This window comes from Lissotriton vulgaris, unplaced genomic scaffold (genome assembly GCF_964263255.1).
Source record: "Lissotriton vulgaris unplaced genomic scaffold, aLisVul1.2 SCAFFOLD_6150, whole genome shotgun sequence".
NCBI classification, from domain to species: domain Eukaryota; kingdom Metazoa; phylum Chordata; class Amphibia; order Caudata; family Salamandridae; genus Lissotriton; species Lissotriton vulgaris.
Genome location: NW_028249161.1, coordinates 21,999 through 28,767, shown reverse-complemented (window position 1 = coordinate 28,767; position 6,769 = coordinate 21,999). Strand labels below are relative to the sequence as shown.

At 54.5% G+C, this 6,769-nt stretch overlaps 1 pseudogene; it reads left to right on the top strand.

Moving 5' to 3' along the window:
* The first annotated feature begins 312 nt into the window (after positions 1-312).
* LOC147663685 (uncharacterized) lies at positions 313-1,663 on the top strand (annotated as a pseudogene).
* The last annotated feature ends 5,106 nt before the right edge of the window (positions 1,664-6,769 follow it).

The window sequence follows — 6,769 nt, the reverse complement described above, 5'->3', positions numbered from 1 at the left end:
ATCCTGGACTCCTCCCTCTCTATGACCAGACAAGTCAACGCCGTCTCCTCGTCATGCTTCAACATCCGGCGCATGCTACCTAAGATCTTCCGGTGGATCCCCACCGAGACCAGGAAGAAGGTCACCCAGGCCCTCATCACCAGCTGTCTGGACTACGGCAACTCCCTCTACGCCGGAACCACTGCCAGACTCCAGAAGAGACTCCAGCGAATCCAGAACGCCTCAGCAAGACTCATCCTGGACATCCCCCGACACAGCCACATCTCTGGACACCTGAGAGACCTGCACTGGCTCCCGGTCAACAAGAAAATCATGTTCCGACTCCTCACCCACGCACACAAAGCCCTACACAACCAAGGCATCAACAGTCCATGGCACAGAACAGGTACATCTGAGGCAGCACAAGTGAGGGGCTAAGTGCATCAACAGTCCATGGCACAGAACGGGTACATCTGAGGCTGCACATGAGAGGGGCTAAGTGCATCAACAGTCCATGGTACAGAACAGGTACATCTGAGGCAGCACATGAGAGGGGCAAACTGCATCACATTGCTAACAGGGCCAGTGGCCAGAACAGAGCAGGTACATCAGAGGCAGCACAAGTGAGGGGCAAAGTGCATCAACAGTCCATGGTACAGAACAGAGCAGGTACACCTGAGGCAGCACAAATGAGGGGCAAACTGCATCACATTGCTAACAGGGCCAGTGGCCAGAACAGAGCAGGTACATCTGAGGCAGCACATGAGAGGGGCAATGAGCATAAAATAGGCCATTGCACAGAACAGGTACATCTGAGGCAGCACATGAGAGGGGCTAAGTGCATCAACAGTCCATGGTACAGAACAGAGCAGGAATATCTGAGGCAGCACATGGGAGGGGCTAAGTGCATCAACAGTCCATGGCACAGAACAGGTACATCTGAGGCAGCACAAGTGAGGGGCTAAGTGCATCAAAAGTCCATGGCACAGAACAGGTACATCTGAGGCAGCACAAGTGAGGGGCTAAGTGCATCAACAGTCCATGGCACAGAACAGGTACATCTGAGGCAGCATATGGGAGGGGCTAAGTGCATCAACAGTCCATGGTACAGAACAGGTACATCTGAGGCAGCACATGAGAGGGGCAAACTGCATCACATTGCTAACAGGGCCAGTGGCCAGAACAGAGCAGGTACATCGGGGGCAGCACAAGTGAGGGGTAAAGTGCATCAACAGTCCATGGTACAGAACAAAGCAGGTACATCTGAGACAGCACAAGTGAGGGGCAAACTGCATCACATTGCTAACAGGGCCAGTGGCCAGAACAGAGCAGGTACATCTGAGGCAGCACATGAGAGGGGCTAAGTGCATCAACAGTCCATGGCACAGAACAGGTACATCTGAGGCAGCACATGAGAGGGGCTAAGTGCATCAACAGTCCATGGTACAGAACAGAGCAGGTACATCTGAGGCAGCACAGGGGAGGGGCAAACTGCATCACATTGCTAACAGGGCCAGTGGCCAGAACAGAGCAGGTACATCAGAGGCAGCACAAGTGAGGGGCAACGAGCATCAACAGTCCATGGTACAGAACAGGTACATCTGAGGCAGCACAAGGACGCGTGTCATGTGCACCGTCCCATGGACAATAATAATGAAAGGGTGGTTACAATGGACAATCCTGACATCAATTACAATCACATTTCAGTGATGTGAACTGCACCTCACAGCACAGAATCAGGTGGACTGTGTGGGCTCGTAGCTTCAGACACAGTCGCAGGATCTGATACAGGAATGGGAGATAAGGGCCCAGTACTAGTGACTGACAAATGAGCCATAGACCCAGACACACTGGCAGCACCAGATACAGGAGTGTGAGACACAGCCACAGATCTACTGACTGACACATGAGCCATAGACCCAGACACACTGCCAGCACCAGATGCAGGAGTGTGAGACACAGCCACAAATCTACTGACTGACACATGAGCCATAGACCCAGACCCACTGGCTGCACCAGATATAGGAGGGTGAGACACAGCCACACATCTACTGACTGACACATGAGCCATAGACTCAGACACACTGCCAGCACCAGATACAGGAGTGTGAGACACAGCCACAGCTGTAGTGACTGACACATGAGCCATAGACCCAGACACACTGCCAGGATATGTCCCTGTACAGTTACCAACAAATACCATGCCTGCATCTGAGACATGAGAGTGGCGGACACACACAGTGGCAGTACCTGAAACAGGAGAGGGCACAACTGACACAGTCCCACTATCTGACCCATGAGAGTGAACTGCAGCTGACCCACTAGGACCACTGAAATGATGAGCCACAGGGATGTATGGTCCAGGAGGCAGGGTGGCTCTGGGAGCTGGGGACAGCTGTACTGGAGCGACATAGGGGTGGTCAGGTGTCACCGGTGTGTGTTTCCGTTTCTTTGGGATATGTAAGGGCACCCTGGACATGACTGGACTGGTAAGTGGTGCGAGCTCATCGGAAACATCCCCCATCAAAGGTGGATCATGTGCTGGTGGGGGTCTGCTCTCTGGGGACGTGCTGGACCCTGCTTGACGTTTGCCGTGGCCCTGCCTTCTGCCCTCTGCATCATGTGTAATGGGGGATGCAACAACAGTGTACTCCTTCCTCTGCTTCACCGTGGTGTAGATGGGAGTTGAGGTATGGGGAGACTCCATCGCTGACACTTGTGGTTTACGTTCCTTCACCAACACCAGCTTCAGTGGATGTAGGGGTGATGTATGGCTGTCCTTGGTGGATGTTGTGTCCATGGGAGAACCCTTGGCCCTGGGAGGTGCCTGCTCCCTGGGAGGTGCCTTGGCCCTGGGAGACGCCTTGGCCTTAGGAGGTGTCCTGTCTTTGGAATGTGCCTTATCTGTGGGTGGTGCTCTGTCCCTGGGAGTTGGCTTGTCCTTTGTAATGTCCCTGCCCTTGGGAGTGTCCCTGTCCTTGGGAGTGCCCCTGTCCTTGGGAGTGTCCCTGTCCTTGGGAGGTGCCCTGTCCTTGGGAGTGTCCCTGTCCTTGGGAGTGTCCCTGTCCTTGGGAGGTGCCCTGTCCTTGGGAGGTGCCCTGTCCTTGGGAGTGTCCCTGGCCTTGGGAGGTGCTCTGTCCTTGGTAGTGTCCCTGTCCTTGGGATGTGCCCTGTCCTTAGGAGGTGCCCTGTCCTTGGGAGGTGCCCTGTACTTGGGAGGTGCCCTGTCCTTGGGAGTGTCCCTGTCCTTGGGAGGTGCCCTGTCCTTGGTAGTGTCCCTGTCCTTGGGATGTGCCCTGTCCTTGGGAGGTGCCCTGTCCGTGGGAGTGTCCCTGTCCTTGGGAGATGCCCTGTCCTTGGGAGGTGCCCTGTCCTTGGTAGTGTCCCTGTCCTTGGTAGTGTCCCTGTCCTTGGGATGTGCCCTTTCCTTGGGAGGTGCCCTTGCCTTGGAGGTACTTTTTGAGGGGGATGCCTATGTGCCATGTGAATCCATGTCCCCCAACACCCCTTGAGGATCCTGTGTGTCAACTCCAGGGTAGCTGGTGTCATGTTCTGTGAAAGATTTCCCTGTCCCAGGGGATGGTGTCTGTGGCCTCTGTGCCCTGCCTTGCTGCCTGTGCCTGCTTCTAGTGCAATAGCCAGAAAATGAGGCCTGTTCTGAAATGTCACTCTCCCCTGAGACATTAAGTGGTGTGGATGGGGAACTGAAGTAGAACCTTGTCTATGCGACTGTTGAATGGCTGCAGACACTGTGTTGGATAATGACTGTACTATTCTGTGGAGACCTTCAACATCGCCTTGAATCCCCTTCATGAATGCCACCACCTGACCCAACTTCCTATCGTGGTCCAGGAATGCATTAATCATGTTTGTCTGCCCTACACACAGCTTTCGCAGCAGATCAACCGCCTCAGCACTAAGGGCATTTTGGTTCACAGTGGCAGGAGCAGTGATGCCTGCACGGAAGGCCACTCTGCTCCCCCTACTCTGGCAAGCACGAGCAGTACTTGTTGCAGTTGGTGGCAGTGTGGGCCCAGTGTGCTGTGTACCTACTGAAGGTGTTGATTGTCTACTCCCTGTCTCCAACAACAGTGCAGACTCACCACCACTGTCTGAAGATGAGGACGATGGGCTCTCCACGTGTGAGTCCTCAGGGACAGTTCTGTCCCCCTCTCCGGGGCTGCTCTCTTCAGTCTCAGTCTGCGTGAGTGTGATCTCTGTTCTGGATGCATTGCCACCACTAAGTGCCATCGTTTGTGTGTCAGTGCCCTCGTCCAAAGCTGAAAAGGAGAGAAAAGAGGTATGCCTAAGTGCCACACTCACGTACTGCAAATTACAAGATCGAAACTTCCTTGACTGCTGACCAACATGTACCACCCATCCTGCATATGAAGCACCCCTACCAGACATCTTCATGTCAACAAACCGGGGGTGCCGGTGAAACATGTACATCAAACAAACAGGGCAAGTGCATGCAGACCAACACATATGTGATGCCATGGGACACCAGACCTCAATGGCATGTCTGTGGACCCAGCACTACAATGCAACTGGTATGTCCACCTGCCTGACATGGATGCCAAAGCCCACTCCGCTAATGGCACCAACATGCAATTGCAGCACAACAGATACACCATGGATGTCACTACTGTGTCCGAGCAGCAATACATGCATGCACTCACAGGTCACAAACCCATTCAGTGTGCTTACCGCTAGTTTGCTGCTGCTCCCCTCTCAACCAGGCGGAGAGGTCAGGTTGTGTCACAGCTATGATACGGAGCATTAGAGGGGTGATGGTACGTCGTGCAAGCTGGCCTGATCTTGGAATCATCCCCAGTGTCATCTTTGCCACATTGTTGCTGAGCCTGGAGATGTAGTCCCACCGCTTGTGGCAGTGTGTGTGTCCCCTATTGCACACCCCCACTGCCCGTACATCACGTGCTATGGTCCTCCACAGGGCCTTGCGAAGGTGCAGCTTGACCTACCATGATGGGAGACAAGAGGGGGCAAGTCAGTGGACAGTTGGCCATTCACACAGATAGAAGCAACACGTATCTTTCAGCAGCCATACACAATACTACATATGTGAAGGTCCCAGAGCACACCACCAAGATTGCAGGAGCCAGGATTCAGTGACCACCTCATGGACACCAACATGTCCCCCACTGCACTTACCACCTGTCCGGGGGCACCGTAGAGCAGTTCATAGTGGCGGAGCACACCGTCCACAAGAACCTCCAGCTCCGCTGCGGTGAAGGGATGTGCTTTCTACCGCGATGGTGCATCATTTGAAATTCATTACTCACTGGTGTCACAGTGGTGGAGGACGCATTCCGTGGGGGCGGGGCAGGCTAACACATACATTTGAATGTGCAAGTGGAACTGGCAGTTGGTATCCCCCCATTCAGTCACATTGCAGCACCCACTGCAGACCGCCTGGTGCGGGTGGTCACCCAACGCCGTGTGCGGGCGGTCACCCACCGCCGCGTGCGGGTGGTGGGTTACTGCCCTGTGTCTTGATGTTACCCTGGCATGGATGGTCACCCACCACCTGGTGTGGGTGGTCACCAACCACCTGGTGCGGGCGGTCACCCACTGCCAAGTGCGGGCGGTCACCTACCGCCTGTGGAAAATTAATACGTTTCGGTGAACATTATCTGCGCCATCTTCCCTTTTGCCCCGATGCCACACTCTCTGTCGCACACACCCACCACTTTAGCTGCCTTGACCAGACCCACCCTCTGCACACCCCTGACCCCCAGCACGGCTCTTTGCCTACACAAGCACCCCCACGCACTGATCACTCCCGCTTTCACGTGTCTTGCGCGTAAGCGGCAGCCATTTTTTAAGCACCATGACCTTCCTACCCCTCGCTGATAGCCAGCGTCTCTCTCTCTCTCTCTCCTAACCTCGCAGGCATCCCCCGCACGCTGACAACCCCCTCGCTCTCACATGCCTTGGGTCATAAACCCCTCTTCAGCGCAGATCTGCCTCAGAATCCCATCCTGTTCCCAGCGCGACACCTCCCTTCATTCCTTTCATAGTCTCAGGCCCTCTGATGCAAACCCCCCTTTTCCTGTGTGCCCGTCTGTCTTCCTTGTTCCCAAGCCACCACCTGGCCCTGCGGATACTGTTTATTACCCCGTACAGTAGGAAGCCTCCCCTCCCCATCAAAAGACCCTCGAGCCGATCAAAGCCCCCACCCTACGAGATCCGATCAAACTCCACACATTCCGTCAATCGGCGGAATGTCCTGCTGCGCGATAATCATCACCTGTTGTGACCGGGGTGGGAAATTCAACTGTAAATGTATGTGGGAACGGGCCTGAAGGGGAGATTCCGAGGATGTTCTTTCACATATCAAAGTGTTGCAAGAATGTGTTACGTGCAATAAAGATCATAAACCTGAGTATAGGAGGCCAGGCCTCAGAGATGCGGCTAGAGCACCTCGTGACTTTACTTGCTGTCTGAATTGATGTGTTCTCCTCCGGAGAGAATAAACCCTCGTTTCCTGCCTTTCAGTCTCCAGCGCCTGCTTCTTCAATGAGTAAATATTGGTGGGTCATAGAGGCGATACCGCCGGGCAACACAAAAAGGGTCTTTGGTCACTGGTTGTCTTTGCACCCTTTTACAATTGGCGCCCAACGTGGGGCCCATCAGCGACTCGTGGATCCAGTGGGAGAGGTCCTGACGACAGAGTGAACGACTGCAACGATCGGAAGGTACCCTGTCCGATAGACCCTCGTCTGACAGCCGATCATCCGAACTTCACTGGTTCCGAACAGACCTC